Here is a 24,717-nt window from a genome sequence, read left to right on the forward strand (position 1 = left end):
ATCTCTTTATTGATATTCTCTATTTGCTTGGCCATTATTCTCACGGTTTATTTTGATTCTTCTTTCATGTTTTTCTAAATGTCTTTAGGCATATTTAAAACAGTTGTTTAAAATCTTTGTCTAGTAAGTCTAGTGTCTTACTCTGAAATAATTTCTATTCATTTCTCCTACAATTAAGCCCTACTTTGTTGTTTTGTTTTATTTTGTTTTGCTTATTTTGCATGCTTCATTTTATTTAATGCTAAAAATTTGGAACATTATGCTAGGGAAACTAAGGAAATTGTATTTTTTTTCTCCTGAATGTTTGTTTTTGTTGCCTGATGTGGGTTATAGTTTTTGTTTGTTTAGTGACTATTTGAAACTACTTTTATAATGTCTATACTCTTTGTCAGGTTGTATTCAGCTAGTGCTTTGACAGAAATTTTCTGTAACATCTGTAGTCAAAAGGAAAGAGAAAAGAAAACAAAGAGAAAGAGAAATAAAAGAAAATAAATGAGATAAAAACTTTCTCTATATTTGCAGATTGACTCTATGTTGAGGTACTCCTTAAATGCTTAGCCTGACCGTTTACAACACTATCTTCTCCTCCCAGGTTTCAGTTAACCTAACAATTAGCCAGAGGTGAAAACTTAAGAGACTTCTCTGGTCTTCTGAGTGTGCATCTTGGCTTAAGCACATGCATTAATTTCTAAATGCTCCGGTATAGGCAGGAGGCTGACTTAAATGTTCTAATTTTCTAAAGAAACTTTGTCTCCAGCTAATCCTCTCAGACTTTTGGCACACTTATTATTTTCCTCAACTGTAAACTTCTGCCCTGTATGGCAGAAGTTTGTTCATTTACCTTACAACATTTTTTGAGGAATTTCCTTTGCATAGCCACTTTTCCATCCTGAAAAATTCCAAAGTAGGTAAAACAATGTCAGTTACCTTGTATGACTGCTTTAGGTAGGCCTAGACAAGTCAAAATACACAAACATAATTCTTTGATAATAAGATCTGCTCTATCTTTGGAACCAACAAGTCCAGTGGCCAAGCTGGAAATGCGGGCTGCTACTGCTTTCAGACTGCCACTGAACTAGGGAGGAGGTGAGGCAAAGTCAAGGTAAAATACTGCAAAGCTTCTAAACCATTTTTAAGTTGCCTTTATCCTGGTGTAGCCTTTGCTTTGTTGCTATAAATATTTGAATATTTTCTATTTCTGATAAAAATTGGTTCTGACCCATTTGCTCAACTATGCAGTGTTTCTTTTGAGAGACATGCCCTTGACCCTACCTACTCGACCACTTTCACTGATGTCCACCTGGATTGAGCACTTTTGATTATGTCTCAGCTTTTTAGCAACCTTTTTATCATTCCTTTTTAAATCTATTCCTCTCTTTCTTTATGCATCAGTATTCTACTAGCAGAAAAAAATATGTTTGAATGTAGAAACTATCCCAAATTTGACAAATTGTCTGTCCTATTTTGGGCTCTCATGGATGTTTAGTAAACAAGTGTGACATGTAATAGACTATGGTGAGGAGAGGCTCTTTACATTTTATCATACATAAATGTATAATTTAATAATGTTGTAGAACTATTTAAAAATATTATCATGGCTGGGCGTGGTGGCTCATGCCTGTAATTCCGCCACTTTGGGAGGCCAAGGCTGGTGGATCATGAGGTCAAAAGATCGAGACCATCCTGGACAACATGGTGAAACCCCATCTCTACTAAAAATACAAAAATTAGTCGGGTGTGGCGGCCTGTAGTCTTAGCTACTTGGGAGGCTGAGGCAGGAGAGTCGCTTGAACCCAGGAGGAAGAGGTTGCAGTGAGCCAAGATCACGCCACTATACTCCAGCCTGACGACAGAGCGAGACTGTGTCAAAAGAAAAAAAAAAAAAAAGAAAAAGAACTTCACACCTAACCCTCCATTCCAGTGAATCGTAGTTCTTTTCTTAGTCTAAGTCAAATGTTTAGAAAAGATACTATTCGCTGTTTACTCTCAATGTTATCTCAGTCACTTTTCTATCCAAAAAATTAGATTATGGTAGCATTATTCCAGAAAAACAGCTCTCATTATTCAAAATAAAATATCATGTTTTTAAGCTTTAAATTAGCCATTTGACCATTTCTTCCCTGCATGCAATCTCTATCTTAGATTTTAACAAACGTAATCACTCCTGGTTGTTCTCCGATTCTATTAGCCACTCCTCATTCTCCTTTTCTGGTTCGTCTTAATACTCGATTCTGTTACAGATGGTGATGCACCTCATAGCTTGACCTTGGGTCCTCTATTTTCACACCCTCTTTCTGGGTGATACTATTAACTTTTGTGGTTTAGGTTAGTATTTATATAAATATGCTTACCACCCCTAATCTTACATCCCTTGAGATCTATGTACCCGATATTCAACAGCTACTTTGTATTTCCAAGTAGATGTCTCAAAGATAATTGAGAATCAACATGTTTAAGTTTTAACCAATTACTTCAATCTCAGTATCCTTTCAGGTGCTGTATTTAAATATATATTTCCCATATCCAAGAAGTTGTATAAAGAAGATACTGTGACATCATTTTTGAATTTTTTTTTCACAAATTGTGCAAGTACAAAGACACACATATATACAACCGATCAGTAGGTCCTAAGTATCTTCAATTTCCTCATTTTTTCACAGTTGCCTCCTCCCTTGTCCACATTACTACTACCTCACCCCATAACACTGAGATTGTCAATATATAAGGCTCATCACATGCACACTGATGTCCTTCCAATTTGTTCTTCACTAAAGGGCTTAAGTGCTATTTTGAAAATGTATCCTGATTATGTCATCCATCTAGCTTAAATTCTTAATATTTTTTATTACTCTTAGGATAAGGAATGATATCTATGACATGGCCTATGTGACCATAGGCAATATAATCAGATTTAGTTGTTTGTTGTGTACATTCTCATGGATATCCAGAGAAGTAGCTCTAGGTAAGACATAGAAAATGTTATTGAGCATTCCTTGACCTCATTTGTTTTAGAAAAGAAAACACTGTGTTATTTTATTAGTAGTATATTATTTTGTAATATTTTCTCTATGACACTGGAGTTATGAGGCTTAGATACAATAGATGTAAAGCATTTAATGCAGTAAGTACACATAGTACTTTGCACATTGGGAATGCACGAATTTAACTGCAATATAATTGTACTCACACAACAGAGAGTGAGAGAGCCATTCATGCCATTATCTTTAATGAGCATATATCTCAGAGTAAACATCTGATGAGAAATGCAAATCACTTTTTCTTTCTGCTAATATCAGTTCTAATGTCTCTAATAATGTGAGTGGATAATATGTGTGTACATATAATAGTGATTGTGCAAGTCTTATTTCAAACCCTAACAGCACCAGTTGAAAGCCATTATGCTTTAGGCAAATTAATTGTCTTGTACGGACTTTAACTTCCTCATCTCTAAAATAAGAATAAACATAATAGTATCTATTGCACTAAGTTATGGTGAATATTAAATGAGTAAATATATATGAAGATCTTCAGCTTTAGTACATAATAAGCACTGATATATGTTACCATCATTATTGTTACCATATTACTATACAGAGATATTAACACAGAATCACATAGATTAATTGAATGGTTAAAAGACGTTAAAAAATAATATTAATTGGACTTTATTTTTGAGAAACATGCCAAAGATAAAAAACAGTCCATGTGTAAGATGGATGTCAAAACAGTAAAATTATTGTCATTATTGTCATCATCATAATTATATCCTAGATTAAAGAAGCATTTTAAGTGTATTTCGAAGTACTTATGTCAACTAAATGGATGTACATGCCTATTGAGAGGTGAAAAATAACACATAAGCATGTTGGCCTACATACTGTATAAGGTTGATGAAATAAAATATTTAATTTTTCTGGGCTAGAAGTGAGCCTAGATAATTCTATAAAAGACATAATATGCAGTGACAAATGTATAAACATTTTCAAATAGTGCCCAATATTGTGATCTAAGTCTTTCTTATTGTACTTTATGAAGTCACATTACCAGCATGATATTTCTTATCTTTGTTTTCTTAGAAATTCATCAATATTTTTAGCTGAGTGTCAGTAACAAGTGTCTCCTCTTATTCATCTTCATAGAACTCGTAACATTAACTGTGCCTGGAACTTAAGAAACAGACTGTAGAATACTGGCATAGGAAGCTATGAGGTTCTCTAGATTTTGTGATAATCTGAAAGTTCTTTTAAATGTCCAAAGTGATACATCAGAGTATAACTTTGTAAGTTAGCTTCAATACAATTTTTAAATAGGATGCTTATTCTTCTTGACCCTAGTAGAGTCATGCCTTGTTTAGCCTAAAATCAACCTTGAAAGGTGGGTTAATAAACATGTTCATCCTTTGACTCTCGTCACTTCACATTTTGCCATATTTACATCATGGCATTTTCATAATGAGGTTACAGTCTCTGTCAGATTAATATAGATTGTTTAATTAATTTTGCTCACATCATTAAAAGCAATGAGCTCCCTTAATGTCACTGAGATTGAAAATATAAATATAACATTAGAAAATTAAAACACTCATTAATCTCACTGTAGAAATACCTTAAATAAAATGGTACAAATAATTAATACTGACCTACTCAGCATAAAATTTTCAAGACTAAAATTCAGACAACTGGGGTTCGGATTCAGAATTTAACATCAGTAGCTACAGCAGATATGGGTGACTTGTTAACTCAATACAGTTTTCATTGTCTTTATATAATTGAGTTAATTTTACACTTTTAAAGAATCACAAAGAAAAATAAAGTATCAAAAATGTGGAGAAAAATATGTTGGCACATTTAATACTAAGGAATCAGTAAACTAAACAATTGTCCATTTTAAGTAGATCAAAAGATTGATATATCATCACTGTACCAGAGAAACTATATTTCAGCAAACCACCTAGTAAACAAAAGACTATAGACAAAAATTAAAAAAAAACATGAACTGGACGACAGCTACATCTTGGTTTCCTGTTCTATCCAATTAGTTTGATTAATGGTTTGTTAACTTATCACTGTCATAAATGTTCAGATGAAAGAAAGGGCATTATTATCAAAATTTTGGATGACACAATGTTTGTAATTGTATTGGTCATTCGATCAAAAAAACTAAAGCTACAAAATTCAGTAATAATGTCTGTAAATAAAGCTCTTTTTTAATCTTGTAGGACTTTGGAGTGGTTGGTTGCCGGCCTAAATGACACTTCTCTTTATAGAAATGTAGTACAAACCTACTGGTCAACATGCCCCACAGAGGTAGGCAGTGCCTCTGTTAATTACGTAGTGTAACATCTAGTTAAAAAAAGACACATACTAGCTACCTAGATATCTACTAAACCCAATTTTTTTTTCATATCTTCTATTAAACCAAAGAACGCCACTTGTGTGAGGGCATAAATATCAAACATGTAATATCAATAATGTAATTATAGAATGATATAAAATGACACCCAAATGTCAAAAAAGGAATATTTGGAAGACAATTTTTCTTGAATCTCTTCATATCAAAACTTTAGCAGCAAATTTTCTCAGATATATTTCCATTCCAGAATACTACATGGATATGTCTCTCTTCAGAGACATTCCAGGGTCATAAAGATAGAGACAACTTCCTTGCCTCCTCAGAGAGATTTGCTTATGATCCAAGGTGATAAAGATAATGTCTCTTTGTGAAGGGGAAAATGGACAAGTTCACCAGCAGCCCCTACATAAGATTAGAGATGATTTCCAATGCGTGCAGGCTTTACCTGGCTCTCATTATGTCGCCTTGTGAGTGGGGATAAAGAAGCAAGTGTCAGAATGTTACAATCACTGTAAGTAGTAAGCTGTTTAAATCCATTTGGTCTTCTTGTCTCTTTATTCTACACTCTATGGACATGTGACAAACCAACCTAGCACCTGTTACTGCACAGCTGCTTAGAACTGTGTGATCACTTGACATAAATGGTATATTTAATATTTTATAATTGAAAAAATCAAGTTTTTTGAGATGAACTTATATGCAATGATATAATTAATTTTAAATATGTGATTTGATGAGATTTAACATATTTATTGAGTTATGTAAACACCACTACAATCATGAGAAAACGTTTTCATTAACCCTATATTTTCCTGTGCCTTATCGCAGTCAACTGCTGAACTCCATGCTCAATCCTCGGGAAATGCTGATCTGTTTCTGTCACTATATTTCTGTTTGTTATAAAATTACAGTATGTATTAGTTTGTGTTTGGGTGATTTCACTTAGATAACTAATTTAAGCATCACCCATGTTGTAGAGTATATCAGCAATTTGTTTTTTTATTGCTGAATACAATCCATTGCATTGATATATCACAATGTGTTTATCCTTTTACAGTTGATAGGCATTTGGGTTGTTTCATGTTCCTAGCTATTATGAGTAAAACTTCTGTAAGCATTGGAGTACAAACTGTTGTGCAGACATATAACTTTATTTCTCTTGGAAAATACCTAGGAGTCAGATTCCTGCAACAAATGGAAAATGAATATCTAAATGTATATTGCTAAAAATGTACACTGTTTTACAAGGTAACTGAGTCATTTTGCACTACCATCAAAAATATCTGAAATCCAATAGTTCACATTCTTGTCAACAGTTGTCATTGTCAGACTATTAAAATTTAGCCAATTAGTCATTCTAATGAATGTATAGTAGTTGTATCTCCTTGTAATTTTAACTTGTGTTTTTCTGATTAATAATTATGCTGAACATGTATTTCATTTGTTTATTTCCTATCCTTATTTTTTTCTTGGTGAAGTGCTTGTTTTAATCTCGTGCTGGAGTTTGTTGAACTACTTGGATAAATGAATCTATAATTTTCATTGAAATTATAAAATATTCAGTCATTATTCTTCGATAATTTTTTTCTGTTTCCCCTTCTGTGATTCCAATTATATGCATACAAATACTCTCTTCTTTATTGTTTTAAGTTGTTTTTTTCTCTTTTTCCTCATTTTAGATAGTTCACTTTTCTTATTTTATTTTAACATATTCTAATGCATTTCTATTGCAGATATTTTCTTTTTTATTGATACAAGTTCTACTTAAGTCTTTCACATATCTTCTAATTCTAACCCGATCATGTTCACATTTCCCTCTTCCATCTTCAACAAATAGAGGATATTTATAATAGCTGTTCTGAGGTCCTTATTTGCTAAATTTACTATCTCTGTCAATTACTGATCTTTTTTATTGATTTTTATTCTGGTAAGAGCTGTATTTCTCTTTTTATTTATATTATCAGAAAAATTTTATTAAATGCCATATGTATGAATTTTAACTTGTGAGGTGCTGAATTTTGTTTTATTCTTTGAAACAGTAATGGCCTTTGTTCTGAATTTCAGTGTTTTACTTGGAATCAGTTTAAAGCTTCTGAGTTTATTTTGTTTGTTTTCTTAGGGAATTTTAAGAGCCACCAGAAGTCAAGGACTAATTTGGCCCAACTACTGAGGAAAGATGCTTCTGGGGCCTTTATAATTTGTCCAGTAGGAATAAGATCTTTCCCAGCTTTTTATGAGTTCCAGGCATTGCTTATCCTGCTGCTACTTGTGTGTTTTTTTCCCCAGCCTTAGATAAACTCCTCTCATCCATATGCAGGTCAGCATTCAGTACTTTAATGCTCAAAGGACTTTGTGTATATAGAGAAATTTATAATTCACAGTTTGTCTAATGCTCGGTGCTAAATTAATAAAATATTGTTTTCAGTATTTAACTATAAATTTTATAACAAAAAAACCAAAATCAATAAATTTCTCCAATCAAGAATTCTTCATCAAACATTATTTAAAGCTTAATTAAATTTATCCAAAATAATGATCACAATATATTTAAACTCTTGGCTATTTAAAACACCTGAAAAAAACTAATTATAAAAGTTTGATTAAAGTTACTACAGCTGCTACTGTTATTACATCCTGTTGATTTATTTGTTCATTATCCTATAGTCATTTAAATCTTACTGACATGTAGAAATACTCAGGTTGCTATATCAGGCTCAAGAAATAGGAACACTAACTCAGAGATTCTGAGTTGGGAAAGTCCAAGTGATTTTCAACTTAATTTTATGGTGAAAAAAATAGTTGGTTGAGTCTTCCATATTAATACAAAATTTTGGCTCATGAGGCTTTTTGTACTTAAATAATAAAGGAACTTATTATTTTATAATGTCCCTATTTGTAATGTCACCAACACTTCCCAAGACAATGGCATTTACTCTGTTCTGGAACAACCAATCCACTTCCCTTCCAAGTTTATTAAGTTAATATAAAGAGTGTTTGGCCCAGTTTACTATTTTATCATGATGCTTACTTGGCATCAGACTGTTCATTAAGAAGTTTCATCTCCCAGAAGGTGAGAGGCTAATTCTGTATATTTCATATCTATTATGGTTCATTTGGCTAATTCAACATTTTGCTACTTCTCACCTACAAAGCACAGGTTTATTTCCAATCTCACCCCAACACGTTGGTTTATTTACAGTTCCACATATCTCTTTACCCAGCTGGAAAAAATAGATTTATACTATATAAAATAATATATAATAAAAGAAACTAAATACCTGCATATTATAGCATATATATATATAAAATACATATATATTACATATTATATACACATATATAACAATTACATATGTACATATATGTCTATATATGTATATATTTTTACTTATAGCACACAATATATAAAGAGCTTAGGTTATTAACTAATCTTAATATTTATAAAATATTTTCATTTGTTAAGACCGTCCTGGCTAACACAGTGAAACCCCATCTCTACTAAAAATACAAAAAATTAGCTGGGCACGGTGGCGGGCTCCCAGCTACTTGGGAGGCTGAGGCAGGAGAATGCCCTGAACCCAGGAGGTGGAGCTTGCAGTGAGCAGAGATCGTGGCACTGCACTGCAGCCTGGGCGACAGAGCGAGACTCCATCTCCAAAAAAAAAAAAAAAAAAGAATACATATTTTAGGGCTGAAGGTTTTAATTTCAATTTGCTATTTTTTGTAAACTAGGACTTTATCACAAACAAAAATATATTATGACTAAGGAATTAGGCAATTATTTAGCTTGCCAAGGCATGTTGCTTCAGATTTCAGGGAATATCCAGAAAAATCACAAACTAATGATATACTTTCAGGTGTAGCAATAGACATATTGAGAAATTAGGTATTCCCAACTAAACATCACTGTAATTGTAATCATGACAAAGATAAATATGCAGATCCTCCTTTTGATTATGTGTCACATCTTCTGCCTTGCTAAATTAGCAATGTATTATGAAATTGCTATCTTAAAGAGCAATGTGTATCTCTCTCCATTTATTGGTCTACCCATCTCTATGTAGCAAAGTCAGAGGAAGAAAAAAATACTAGTAGGCTACAGGAGATTATTATTTTCTTTATATTACTTCATACATATATGTTTGTTTTTTGTTTTTGTAGCAGGGAAGATGGAAGGAGGTTGGCCATTGCATTGCTTCCAAGTCAAAAACTGTACAGAAGTTTTACTAAACAGACCACTGTTTTAGTAATCTAGTAAGAGATACAATAAAAATATAAAAATAATATAGTGAGCTCTTTTTTTCTCTTCATCTTTAATAAATCAGTTCTTGGATAGTGGGAAATCAGCTATTGGTAAGGTTAAAATGCTATGTATACATGTTCCCAAATTCCTCATAAATAGAAATCTGAAATGGAATCCTCACAATTTGTCAAGTTTACACTGATGTCAAGTGTTATGGTTTGGCTCTGTGTCCCCACCAAAATATCACCTTGAATTGTAATAATCTCCATATGTCAAAGGCAGGACAAGGGGAAGATAAATGAATCATTGGGGCAGTTTTCCACATGCTGATCTTTTGATAGTGAGTGAGTTCTCATGAGATTTGATAGTTTTGTTTTTTGTTTTTTGTTTTTTTTACCTTTTTTCTTTCTTTTTTTTTGAGACAGAGTCTTGCTCTGTCTCCCAGGCTGGAGCACAATGGCATGATATCAGCTCACTGTGACCTCCACCTCCTGGGTTCAATCGATTCTCCTGCCTCAGCCTCCTGAGTAGCTGGGATTACAGGTGTGCACCACCACATCCTGCTAATTTTGTAATTTTAGTAGAGACAGGGTTTCACCATGTTGCTCAGGCTGGTCTTGAACTCCTGACCTTGTGATCCAACTGCCTCAGCCTCCCAAAGTGCTGGGAATAGAGGTGTGAGCCACCACAACTGGCTGAGATGTGATAGTTTTATAAGGAGTTTCCCCCTTCACTTGGCACTCATTCTCTCTCCTGCTGCCTTATAAAGAGGTGTCTTGTGCAGTAATTGTAAATTTCCTGAGGCCCCTTCAGCCATGTGGAACTGTGACTAAATTAAACTTATTTCCTTAATAAGTTACCCAGTCTTGGGTACTTCTTCATAGCAGTGTGAGTACTTCAAATTGGTACCAGGATTGAGGCACTGCTATAAAGATACCCAAAAATTTGGAAGCGACTTTGGAACTAGGTATCAGGCAGAGGTTGGAACAGTTTGGAGAGCTCAGAACAAGACCGAAATATGTGTAAAACTTTGGAACTTCCTAAGGACTTGGAGGGGTCAGAAGACAGGAAGATGTGGGAAAGTTTAGAACTTCCTGGAGACTTGCTGAATGGCTTTAACCAAAATGCTGATAGTGATATGCATAAAGAAGTCCAGGCTGAGGTTGTCTCAGATGAAGATAAAGAACTTCTTGGGTACTGGGGTAAATGTGATTCTTGCTATGCTTTAGCAAAGAGACTGGTGGCATTTTGCCCCTGTACTAGAGATCTGTGGAACTTTGAACTTAAGAGGGATGATTTAGGGTATCATCAATTTTTTTCTGGCAAGAAATTGTTAAGCAACAAAGTATTCAAGAGCAAGCAGAACATAACAGTTTGGAAAATTTGCAGCTAGACAATGCAGTAGAAAAGAACAACCAATTTTCTGGGGTGAAATTCAAGCCCACTTTAGAAATTTGCATAAGTAACATGGAAACAAATGTTAATCACCAAGATAATGGAGAAAATGTCTCCACGGCATGTCAAAGCCTGTTGAGGTAAGCCCTCCTATCAAAGGCCTGGAGGCCTAGGAGGAAAAACTGGTTTTGTGGGCCAGGTCTACGGCCCTGCTGCTGTGTCCAGCCTGGGACTTGGTGCCCTGCATTGCAGCTGCTCTAGCCATGGCTAAAACAGGCCAAAGTACAGTGCAGGCCATTTCTTCAGAGGTTGCAAGCCCTAAGCCTTGTGAGCTTCCATGTGGTCTTGAGCCTATTGGTGTATAGAAGTCACAAATTGAGGTTTGGGAACTTCTCCCTAAATTTCAGAGGATGTATGGAAATGCCCAGAAGTCCAGGAAGAAGCTTGCTGCAGGGATGGAGCCCTCATGGAGAACCTCTGCTAAGGCAGTGCAGAAGAAAAATGTGGGGTTGGAGCACCCACACAGAATCCCCTCGGGGCACTGCCTAATGGAGCTGTGACAAAAAGGCTACCATCCTCCAGATCCCAGAATCGTAGATTCACCAACAGCTTGCATTGTGCACCTGGAAAAGACACAGGCACTCAACTCCAGCCTGCAAAAGTAGCCAGGAATGGGGCTGTACCTTGCAAAGTCAAAGGGACAAAACTACCCAAAGCCATGGGACACCACCTTGTGAATCAGCATGCCCTGGATGTAAGACATGAAGTCAAAGGAGATCATTTTGGAAATTTAAGGTTTAATGACTGCCCTATTGGATTTTGGACTTGCATGGGACCTGTAGCCTCTTTGTTTTGACCAATTTCTCCCATTTGGAATGGGAGCATTTACCCAATGCCTGTACCCCCATTGTCTAGGAAGTAACTAACTTGCTTTTGATTTTGCAGGCTCATAGGCATAAGGGACTTGCCTTGTCTCAGATGAGAATTTGGACATGGCTTTTGGGTTAATGTTGGAATGAGTTAAGTCTTGGAGGACTGTTGGGAAGGCATGATTGTGTTTTGAAATGTGAGGACATGAGATTTGGGAGGGGCCAGGGATTGAATGGTATGGTTTGTCTCTGTGTCCTTATGCAAATCTCATCCTGAATTATAATAATAATACCCATGTCTCAAGATCAGGACCAGGTGGAGATATTTGAATCATAGGGGAGTTTTCCCCCATGCTGTTCTCATGATAGTGAGTTCTCATGAGATCTGTTGGTTTTATAACGGACTTCCCCATTTGCTCTGCACTCATTCTCTCTCCCTCCGTCTTGTGAGGCGGTGCCTTCAACCATGATGGTAGTTTCCTGAGGCCTCTCTAGCCATGTGGAACTGTGAGTCAATTAAACCCCTTTTCTTTATAAATTATCCAGTCTTGGTTATTTCTTAATAGCAGCCTGAGAAGAAACTAATATACCAAACCAAAAGTTAAAAATTAAATTTAGTAATATGCTGCTCATTTCCACTACCAAAACATTAATGTACACATACTTCAGAATACTTACTATTTTTGACACTCTAACGGGAAAGAATCTGAGATTATAAAGACGTTTTTGGTGAGGTTAATCTGAGCAGCATTAGTGGCTAACATATTGGGAATAGGCAAACTTATACTATGGATCACTAATTAGAATATCCTTTTAATCTCCAGTGTCAGTTTCCGTAGTCACAAAATGAGGTTGCTGAGCTAAATGATCATTAATATACTTTCATATTTGATTATTTTTTTCTAAGCAGGTTTTAAGTTTTCAAATAAAGAAATGTTGATGAGAGTGGGTCTGCAAGAAAAGAAAACAGAGAAACCTGGTTTAGGGTGCTATGATTATTTTGCTTTTATATATATTATATATATATTATATATATTATATATATATATTATCACTTGCCAATAGGATGGTAAAATTCTTGTATTTTGGCTGTGTTAGAAAAAATGTTCTTAGTTTAACTTATCAATTCTATTTATTTTTTTCTACAATGCTTAAGAGAATGCACACTAAATGTATGTCAAGCCATACAATATTCATCAATTAAAAAGAAGAAGAAACTTTATATGTACTCAGTGTATCTGAACAGATTCGCTCTGTTCTGGCTCAGATTATTAATATTAAGATTTTTATTGCTTCTATATTTTCCTTTTAATCATTAGTTTAATTATCTCAAGCCCATATCTATTTTTTCTTCTGAGATAAAGTACTGCCACTAAATATTCAGGCTCCAGTTACATGTCAAGTAAATGGCCCTTGAAATCTAATCCTCTAAATCTTTAAATTCAAACACTTATTTCCAGAATATATCTGTGGCTCTAAGCTATTAAATACAAAATCTTCACATTTTGGCCTTCACTTACACATTGCACTTAAACCTCATTCCAATATTGGTGGTATTTTATTAGCAAATTTGATCTGCATCCATGGTCAGTGATCTTGCTGATTACCCAAACTTTACATATTGACATTTAAACAAACTTATATGATGAAATAGAATACTGTGTGGTTGGAGTAGGGCAATGTTGGAGGGCAGTGTAGTATTCTCAACTTTCTTTAGTATAAGGAAGGGAGATTCTGAAAGCAAACACATGATATATCAGGATCCCCCTCTTAGGAGCCTATGGGCACCTACCCAACCCTGGAAATAAAGGAATTATTTCCTTCAAATAAATTCCAGGCACTTCACTAGCCCAGAGAAAAATCTTGGGTTCCTTCAAAAGAAATTCCAGGCACCTCACTAGCCCTGAGAAGAAAATAAGCAACTTGATAAGCAAGAAGGCAATAGTAGCTTAAAAATAGCCAGGGTAGCAACAATCACATTTTGTTCCCTAGATAAACTAAATATAACATCTTAACATATGTCTGAGTGTTCTTCAGAAAACTGGACCCCAACAAAATGGATCTGTGGGAATATAGACCCCAGCAAAGGGGAACTGAAATTTTACCACCATTCATTGTTCTAATTTCCTTCCTACAGTCCCGGAAAGTTGCAACCATGAGCCAGAGCTAACATTCTTTTCTGCTGACCCCAATTCCTTTTTAAAGCTTCTCTTCCTTAATCAATTGCAAATCAGAAAAGTTTTGATTCTTTCTATGACCTTTAGTCCCCTGCCCAAGTTATTTCACCCTTTTAGGCCAAAACCAATGTGTAATCTCCATGTATTGAATTACAATTTTGCCTGTAACTTCTGTTTTCCTGAAATTTACACCTGCCTTTTAAAATTCTTCCTTGTAAGCCATTGGAGGAGGTTAGGACTTAAGCTTTAGCTGCCTGATCCTTCTTGCTTGGCACCCGGACAATAAGCAGCTTCCTTTCTCCTGCTGCCAACTTTGGTGTGGATATCTGGTCTTACAGCACTGGGCAAATGGAGCCCAGTTCAGTTCAAAAACAAACAGAACATAGAAAACAAGGGGTGGCCTCTCTGCGCACAATATCCAGGTAAAGTCTCCTTCAACTCCTCAACCAATTTTGTGGCCTATAAAAGCTCATACCTCCCCTCAAAATTTTGGCTAATTTCTTCAGCACTTTCATTCTTTGGGTCTCCTCTTGTTGGGTGGTGAATTTTTAAAGTATCATCATTCTTCTGTTTCATGCTGAGGCTCACATGGTTTTGAAATTGCCTCCTTTTTGCTCTCAGTCAAAAGCTATTCACAGACAACATTTATTTATAATAGATTTACTGAACTATTTTGGAGTTTTGAATGCAGTTAATATTGTGTAGCACAAAGGCTAAACTATCCTTACGAAACCTACCTGTGTTGCTCCCTTAAATCTTTTCTCTCCACACTCTTCGTTTTATGATGTAGAGTAGTTAATTCTTAACTGACTGTACATTTATATTTGCATACCCAGGTAATTGAGGTACACGGTAGAATAAATATTCCTCTTGTGCAACACATCTGGGAAGAGAGCTATGCTTATGGGCAATTTTATTTTTTTTCTTACAGGAATAGTATGTAAAAAAGATTTCCTGTCATTACAGAGCTGGGTCCAAATCTCATCAAACTGAGGGAATAGAAGTTGCAGGGATGAACATCCTCCATATGATTTTAGGAGCCAATCAAAGTAAAATTCCTTAGCAAGACCTATACTAAACAGGCTATTTCTAATTGTTAATAGTTAGCATACATCACAATGACTGAGTACAATCATATCTTGGCTTAGTTCTTAGTTTCCTAGCAACTAGGCTTTTCTATAGGCATGTTAACTGAGATTAAGACATTAGCATTGTATTAAATCATAAGATCTCAAAAAAAACCTCACATCATTAAACTATAATAAAAAATAGGTCAGTTACTCTAAACCAATCTGTGATATTTTTTCTTTCCCACAAAAGTAGATATTTACTTCCTTACACTCATTATAGTGCCTGGAAAGCAGGAAGGATTCACTGTATTCTTTGTTCTTCCACTCCACCCCTGAAATACAGAGTGACTGATATGCCAGTGTTTCAGAAGGCATCATGCTCTGTTTAAGAGTTTTTATAGCCCATTTCTCATCTTTTTTTGGTGAACATTCAGCAATGGCCTTTGGAAAAGTTAGCAATTGGATAAATACTTACTCTTTACCATATGTTTGGGAGTCCTAAAGAATCTAAGTTGCTACCCCAGTCCATAATTAAACTTGAAAAAAAAGTGTTAAAAGTCAGTCTGGTGATCACCTTTCTACACTCTGTTTCTATGAGGTAAACTTATTTAAATTCCACATATAAGTGAAAATATGTAGTATTTATCTTCCTGTGCCTGGCTTACTTTTCCTGGTATAATGTCCTCCAGAAACATTCATGTCATTGCAAATGATAAAATTTCCTTGTTTATGAAGGTTGTATAGTATTCCGTTGTGTGTGTGTTTGTGTGTGAGTGTTTATACTACTTTTTTTTTTCCATTCACTCATTGATGGACACTTAGGCTGCTTACATATTGTAGCTATCATGGTGAATAACACTGAAATGAACATGGGAATGCAGATATCTCTTTGACATACTGATTTCAATTCCTTTGGATATATAACCAGTAGGGGAATTGCAGGATCATATAATTTGAAATACAGGTGGAGGAATGGGGACATGTTGATCAAAGGGTGTAAGTTTTAGTTTGATTAGATGTATACATTTTAGTGGTCTATTGCACTGCTTGATGACCACAATTAATAACAATGTATTGTTATGTTTTGCAGTTGCTAAAAGAATAGATTTTAGTGCTTTTGCCAGAAATAATAAGTTGGTGAGGTCATGGATATGTTAATTAGCTTGATTTAATCTTTCTACAGTGTATGCACAGATCAAAACATCACATTATAACAAGTAAATATACAAAATCTGTGTCAATTTTTAAAATCTGCTTTATTTACATGTGTATATGATGATTTCTCCTATATTTACTTCACTATGAAGAGAAAAAAATACAATTACATCTTTTCTTAAAGAAATCCATATTTTGGATTTTGGGTAATTAGGTTATTTGTAGCCTAAGTGTTCTGATAGGTTTAAAATAATTCTGTTTGTAGATATCTCAAATGTTCTCATTTTTAATGTTGGGATAATATTTCCCTGCATACTTCTGTACACTAATGGAAGTGGACATTTCAAACATATTTTTAAAGGAGTTATCACACTTTGCAAGTTATAGATTTATAAATGTTAGAACATTTCTTTCACTAGAAATTTAAGATAATATTTTAATATAAAATATAGTGATCTCATGATCATGAATAAGTGATATTCTAATATCATAAGTAAAATTTTATAAGAACACTAATTACATAAAAATATTAAAAATGGCTCTTTCCTGAATAAAATTCTGACACATGCTACAACTTGGATAAAACTTGAAGATATTTTAGGTGAAATAAGTTAGACACAAAAGACACATTTGTATGATTTCACTTACATGCGGTAACTATAGAAGTCAAACTCATAGAGACCAAAAATAGAATGGTAGTTTCCAGGGGAGAATTATTATTAAATGGGTACAGAATTTCAGTTTAAGATGAAAAATTCTAAAAATGAATAAGAGTGATGGTTGCACAATAATGTACAGGCACTTAATGCCACTAAAATATTAATCTAAAAGTGATTAAAATGCTAAATTTTATGTTACATGTATTTTACATAATAAAACAAGCTTTTTTCAAATATATATCAAATTCATTGACAAATGACGGCTGTTTCTAAGGGTGAGATTAGGAAAATATAAGAGGAATTCAGAGCATCTTACCCTGACACAAAGTAATGATGTGCTAACAGAATTAAAAAAAAAAAAATGCCAAAAAGATATAACAACCAAGCTGAAAACATTCCCAATGGTGAAAGTAGGAACAATTTCTGTATCAAAAGTAAACAGCATTTGATTATAACTCAAATACAATATGTATGAGTCCATAGAGATATAAATGATTGAATAAATACATAAAATGGAGAAGAGAGAAACAATTCCTCCTTGCAGAATAACCCCTATTAACAAATATGGAAATAGTGAAATAGAAAAACACTATTAGTAAAACAGTAATAATTGCTGGAGGCAAGATCCAGAGATTTATGGTAATACTCATGAGCAAAAATTTAAGGACAAACAATATTTTCACATTCTCAAAATATGTCCCCTGATATATTTTATAATTACAAATGAAAACAAAATAACACTATATTGGAGAACCCTGGCAGACATTGCAAAATTACTAATTTTTTCCCTTTGTAATAATATAAATATTATGTTACACCCGATCTGATGCACTGAGTAAGACACATCATCTCTGTAACATTCTCCCCCAAAATACTATACTCTTTGACTATACTATGAATAGAAAAACACCACAAATTAAAAGATAGTCTACCAAATGCTTAACCAGTACTTTTCAAACTTGTCAAGATCAAGAAAGACAAGAAAAGACTGAGGATCTGTCTTAGATTGGGGGATAAAAAGGTTAGTAATAATGAAGTGCAATGTGGGAAACCAAATTGGATTCTGAAATTGAAAAAGGATATTAGTGAAAATACTGGTGAAACATGAATAAGTTATGTAGTTATTTTTTTAGTTTGGAGTATTATGCAGTGGGTATGTAGGATATTAACTTTAGGATAAGCTACATGAAATATGAGGGAACTTTAAATGTTATTTTTGCAACTCTTCTGTTGAGTCTAAATTCTTTTAAAGTACAAAAGTTTTTTTTTAAATGAATTTCATCCATTATTTAAAATAGGGCATTTTAGGGGCAACAATTTTCCTTTCTCTGTTTTGGGGATTATTTTAGATACTTGAAGTTAATCAAACAGTATTTTTTTACTAGATGTATACTCATTGGTTCTTCATTCATTCATTCGTTTGTTCATCACTCAATTCATTTAAGAATATTTCAATACTAAATTTTCACTGAATTACTTAGGTTTTGCCACATACAAATAAATGTAAACAATGTAGATCATCTTATTTTTAGAAACTTTAACTGGTATTTCAATGTAATATTTAACGCAGTTTTTCTCACTTTACAGTCATATAGGCTATTATAATATATATTTTCTCTTTTAAATAAGGACTATCTAGAAAATTAACGTTAACATTTACCTATTAGTTTAATTCTTGTCTTTACTCCTGTTTGTTATTAATTTCATTATGCATATTCTACCAAACCTTTATTAAGGTAATTATTAAATCATTATTTCCTTTTCTTATTTTTCACAAAATGCTCCAAAAAAAAAAAAAAAAAAATCAAAGGAAGTCTGCAATAGAGCAATCTAATAGAAATGCTCTCTCTCCCCTTCTATTTATGTTTAGTTACAATCATTTCCAAAAGAAAAGTATCTTTTCTAAACGCGAACCCAAAATTTACAATGAGACTATTAAAAGTAAAATATTATGTTTATTCTCTACTAAAAAAATTAGACCTAATGCAGACATAACAGCAACATCTTTTCATTCAGATAATTTCACATCATGCCAGTCTCCTTTAATGAAGCTTCCAGTCACTAATCTATCAAAACATGAAGTGTGTGTAAGCATCATAAATAAATATATGAAAATACTTCTTTGAGCCTACAGAACCATCTGTTTATCTTGTGTACTCTGTATTGCTACAAAAGTTAATTTCTGACTTGAAATTTGCATTCCCAAGGGCTGTAAGACTACTATCGCTTTGCTTGACAAAGCAGCAAAAAACCTGACAGTTGTCAGAAAAAAAAATTGATAAGGTTTCTATACATAAAAAGAAAAATGAACTCATTTTTATCTCTCTCCAAGTTATCTCAGCTTTAAAACGTCCCAGAAAAGTGAATAGAAATGAAAGAGTTCATTTTGAAAGATGCTACTAATTGATATTGGAATCATAGTAACTAATTCTCTTGAGTAGACTTGAATTAAAACTGTAAAGTAGATGACTTTTAAATTTGAGAATCTTAATGGCAATTATTCTACTTTCTTTTTGGTCTCTGTCATGCTTTATGGTCCTGCAATCTTTGCCACTGTTATCACCTCTGCAGCCCTGTGATACTCATGTATTACTTTGTATAGACATTTGACTTGTGCTTTCTCTTCTTGCTCTTCTCCCCTGCTCCCTTCCTTCTGTCTTTTTTTTCCCATCCATCTGAGAAATATTAGGCATTCATTATGTCATTGAAAATAAAATAGACAGTCAGAGCTCTAAGTCACACACAGACTGTGTGGCTCATAGTCCAGAAGATAAGAGAGACAGGAAATAATAGATATATTTTGTATTTTATGATACATCTTCTTACCACAGACAGTAGCCTGTGCTGCAGTACACAGTTCTAGTGAGACCAGACTCACCTGGTGCTGACACTGTCCCCATTCATATACTGAGCTTCTTGTCACTCTTTTTCCCCAGTGCCTTCTTCAATACCATTATAACTATATTGGCCTCTGTCCACATGCTTACCAAAAGTTTTGGTGATTGAGGCCCCTATAGGCAACTCTCAGACAGTAGAAGAAAGCAGCAGGGAGATAAATGGCCCAGCCTTTCATAGATCAGGCAAACAATTCTGGAAGCCATTTACCCAAGAGCTGCTAGTAGAATTGAGCCTCCATAGTTCATGAATGTAAAATATATACTACAACCTGAAATAGAATTTTCTTTATTTAATGAATCATTCACTTTGTTCCATCACATCTCCTTGCTGGCTGAAATTCTCCCAAAAATATCTACACTTATATCCTTGTCTCAAGTTCTTCTGGAGGATCACAACTAAAAATATAAATTTATTAAATAAATATATGATTATGAATCAGATTAACTTCGATGACTAACAATGAAGAGAGTTTTACAACAGAGAAATAATTTTGGATCTTTTTTTTTCCCTCAAAACTTGTTAGAGGCCCATTGTGTTAACCAATGTAATGAGTCTGTGACAAATTTTGTGATGGTTTGTACAAGCTTCTTAGTGGTGTTTATTGATATCAATGAAGTTAATGATTTGTACTTTGCAAGAATCCTGGGGAGCTCTGCCAATGTTACTCTCCACATAGCTAGAAATATGCCCGTCCGTTTAACTAGCAGCATATAAGAAGCTCCAGCTCAGATTTCAATTTTGGGATCCTGTTTCCTCTGTGTTCTTGGCCCACCCGTTTGGCTTGTGATCAGAAAGAGAAAGGGGATGGTTCCCTTCTGCCCAGCAGCCCCCACTGATGCGAGAGAGGCCCTATCTTGGGGATGCTGCTGTGAGAATACTGGCGCCCCAATTGTGTTTATCTTGGCTTGTAACACTGGGATTCCATGCCAAAAGAGGCTACCTGGTGCTACCACTCTCCTCAGCCACTAAGCACAACTTTTAAAGCAAGAATGTCACTCAGGGAAAAACACATCATTGTCCCTGCCCCCAACACCAGAAACTGGATGACAGATTTTGTCTGAGGAAAAAAGCAGGTCATACAATGGAGCTCCAAATCTCTTCCCAAAGAAACTGACTTCCTTTACAACAGCATGTGAAAGACTACAAGCTTAAAAGTGCTCTCAAAAACAGTGGAAGTTGTGATATAAGGCAATTTGAAGATGAGTGGGGGTCATTGGACATATAGACTAAGCTGTAGGACAGCTAGTTTACTAGAAAGTAATGGGAAAAGAGACATCTTAAATTGCAAATATCTGGCCTTAGAATTTCTCCTTCAAAAGTGCCCAGATCTGATTGGATTTTGCTGTGCAGCAATTTATGCCTGAGACATTGTTGAAAACAGAGCAATCGGCTGGCAATTAATTAAGTGGAAAATTGTGTCTGATCAAGGAAAAAGAAAAACAGTCAAAGAAAGCCCAGTCAAAACCACTATCATTGCAGGTGACTATGGGCCTATCTAACATTACACCCCGAGGAGCAACATCAGAGACTTCACACTGCCAGAGGGATGAGATGAGGAAGAGACATAGATTTTACTGAAGTAATACAGTCAGTCATTAAATAAGTAAACAAACAAATAATAATAACAATCTTTGGAGAGACTAGCACTTAGAGTTACTACAGTATATTATCCAAAATATAAAGTTTCTAACAACACAAAAAAAGATACATGCAAAGACACAGCAAAATATGACCTGTGTATGGCGGAGGGCAGGGAGGGGGAGCTGGAAGTAGGCCACAAACATTGACTGTGACTGAGATCAAATGTCAGATTTAACACAAACAAATTTCAAAATAGCAATTATAAATATGCTCATAAAACTAAAGGAAACCATTCTTGTTTTGTTTTGTTTTATTATTATAATTTACATTCTAGGATACACATGCAGAATGTGCAGGTTTGTTACATAGGTATACATATGCCATGGCAGTTTGCTGCACCCATCAACCCGTCATTTAAAGAAATAAAAGTTGGTGCTTTGTTCAGGTGCTCATGCCTTTAATCCTAACACTTTGGTAGGCTGAGGAAGGAGGATTGCTTGAGGCAAGGGTTATAGACCAGCCTGGGCAACATAGCAAGACCTTGTGTCAAAAAAAGAATCAAAAATGTTCTAGGCTTAGTGGCATGCACTTGTAGTCCTATCTACTCAAGAGGCTGAGGTGGGAAGATTGCTTTAGCATAGGAGTTCAAGGTTACTGTGAGCTATGATTGTATGACTGTGCCACTACACTCCAGCCTAGGTGACAGAGTTAGACTCTATCTCTAAAAAACAGAGAAAGAGGCTGGGTGCGGCAGCTCACACCTGTAATCCCAGCACTTTAGGAGTCTGAGGTGGGAAGATCATGAGGTCAGGAGTTTGAGACCAGCCTGGCCAACACAGTGAAACCCCATCTCTACTAAAAATACAAAAATTAACCAGGCATGGTGGTGTGCACCTGCAGTCCCAGCTACTCGGGAGTCTGAGGCAGAAGAATTGCTTGAACTGGGAAGCAGAGGTTGCAGTGAGCCGAGATTGTGCCACTGCACTCCAGCCTGGGTGACAGAGTGAGACTCCATCTCAAAAAAACAAAACAAAACAAAACAAAACAAAAAACAGAGAAAGAAATGATGACAATTTTGCATCATAGTGAATATTAATTAAAAGATAGAAATTATATTTCTTAAAAAAAGGAACCAAATGAAAATTCTGGAGTTGATAAGTACAACTGAAATTAACATTACCTTAGAGGGACTCAGCAGTGGATTTGAACTGGTAGAAGAAAGAGCAAGCTTCAAGCTGTATTGATAGAATTTGTGCAATCTGAAGAATGGTGGGGAAAAAAAAGAAAATGAATTGAACATCAGAGGAATATGGAATGCCATTAATCATACTAAATGTGTATAATGGGACTACAAGAAGGATAGGAAAGAAAATGTAGAAAAGATATTTGAAAAAATAAAAGCCAGATTCTATGGCTCACACCTGTTATCCCACCACTTTAGGAGGCCAAAGCAGGATGATTACTTGAGGCCAGGTGTTCACGACCAGCCTGAGCAACATAACGAGACCCACGTGTACCCTAGAACTTAAAGTATGATTTAAAAAAAAAAAAAAGAAAAAAATAAGCTGGGCATAGTGGCATGTGCCTGTAATCCCAGCTACTTAGGAGGCTGAGGTGGGAGGATTGCTTGAGCCTTGGAGGTCAAGGCTGCAGTGAGCTATAATTGCACCACTGTACTCCAGCCTGGGTGACAGAATCAGATCCTGTCTCAAAATAATAATGATAATAATAATAATGATGGCTGAAAAATATTAATATACACATTCAGAAAACTCAATGATCTCCAAGTAGGATAAACACAGAGAGACCCACAAATAGTAAAAATACTGAAAGCTGAAGACAAGGAAAAAATCTTGAAAGCAGTAAAAAAAAAAAAAAAAATACATTACTTATAAGGGAACCGATGTTAGGTTAACAGCTGTATTCTTATCAGAATCAATGGAGTCCTGAAGGCAGTGGGATAACAAAGTGTTCAAATTACCAAGAATCTTACATTTGCAAGACTGCCTTTCAAATATGAAGGCAAAATAAAGAATAAACAAAACCTGAGAAAATATGTTGCTAGCTAACCTGCATTATAAGGAATATTAAAGGAAGTATTTTAGGCTGAAACCAAGTGATCCCAGACAATAAGTCAAATCCACACTAGAAATAAAGAGCACTGGGAAAAGTAACTATGTAATTATAAAAGACATTAGAGATGTATAGTTCTGGTTCTTTCTTCTTTAACTGACTTAAAACACAATTGTATAAAATAATACATACATAATATATTGTTGGGCCTATAACATGCAGAAAATTAATATATTTACCAACAACAACACAAAGAAAGTAGATGAGCAGAAAAGCTTATTGGGCAAAGGAAATGACTCCAAATAGTAACTGAAACCCACAGGAACAAATGAAGAGACAGAGAAATGATGAATAGGAAGACGAATAAGTTACAAATATATATTATTTTTTTCTTCCTTCTGTCAGCTTTTTAATTTTTTATTTTTAATCTTTTTTTTTTATTTCCATACCTTTTGGTGATACTCACCCAACACTTAGCCTCAGCAACAGGTAGCTGGGGTAAAGATGAGAAATGTCAATGCCCTACTCCTCCCAGGAAAATAGCCCTCAGACTGGTAGCAGGAGGGAGAAGAAACCCTGTGTTTTCAGCGGCAGCAGTTTGGAGTGAGTCTCCACCTTACTGAGCTGGGAGAGGGGAGGAAGTATGTAGATTTTGGTTCAAATATTGCTAACATATGTATTTTTTAGTTTTAGTAGATTTCTGTGAGTGTTTCTTCATTTGCTATATGCTGGTAAGGCTTTCTCCAGATACTTTAAATTTTTGTTTTCAAAAATAATTGTTACCAGTTTCACTGAAAAGTTGGTCTGCAGAACTCCTCATGCTCAGGGAAATTTCTCAATTATAGGGTAGGGATTCTTCGTAGAAAGTGGGTACAAGAAGAGCGTATTGAAAGCCCCTGTTCAGAAACATGGAGAGTCACTGGACTGGTGCATGAACTTTGCCTATCAGTGGTAGTATGACATCTCCCATGAGTGTGTTGGGATGAAAAAAAGGCAGAAAATTACTGTAGTTCTTTCCTACAGTTAGGAAGTTCCTTATATGAAGAAATGGATATGCTATCTACACAGAAAATTCCCACAGATCCCAAGTAGATAAAGAATATAGTTTTATAGTTAATTTAAAGTAATGTAAACAAGTTTACAAGAAAAAACAACCCCATTAAAAAGTGGGCAAAGGACATGAACAGACACTTTTCAAAAGAAGACATTCATTTGGCCAAAAAACATATGACAAAAAGCTCAACA

At 34.7% G+C, this 24,717-nt stretch overlaps 1 long non-coding RNA gene across 1 annotated transcript in view; it reads right to left on the reverse strand.

Moving 5' to 3' along the window:
• Positions 1 to 24,397, reverse strand: part of LOC134730802 (uncharacterized) — a 767,202-nt gene extending 742,805 nt beyond the window's left edge. Inside the window, exon 1 of the long non-coding RNA XR_010112768.1 lies at positions 22,580 to 24,397. This is a non-coding gene — a long non-coding RNA (uncharacterized LOC134730802). The remainder of the gene's footprint in view (positions 1 to 22,579) is intronic.
• Positions 24,398 to 24,717: the final 320 nt, after the last annotated feature.

This window comes from Pan paniscus, chromosome 6 (assembly GCF_029289425.2).
Source record: "Pan paniscus chromosome 6, NHGRI_mPanPan1-v2.0_pri, whole genome shotgun sequence".
Classification (NCBI taxonomy): Eukaryota; Metazoa; Chordata; class Mammalia; order Primates; family Hominidae; genus Pan; species Pan paniscus.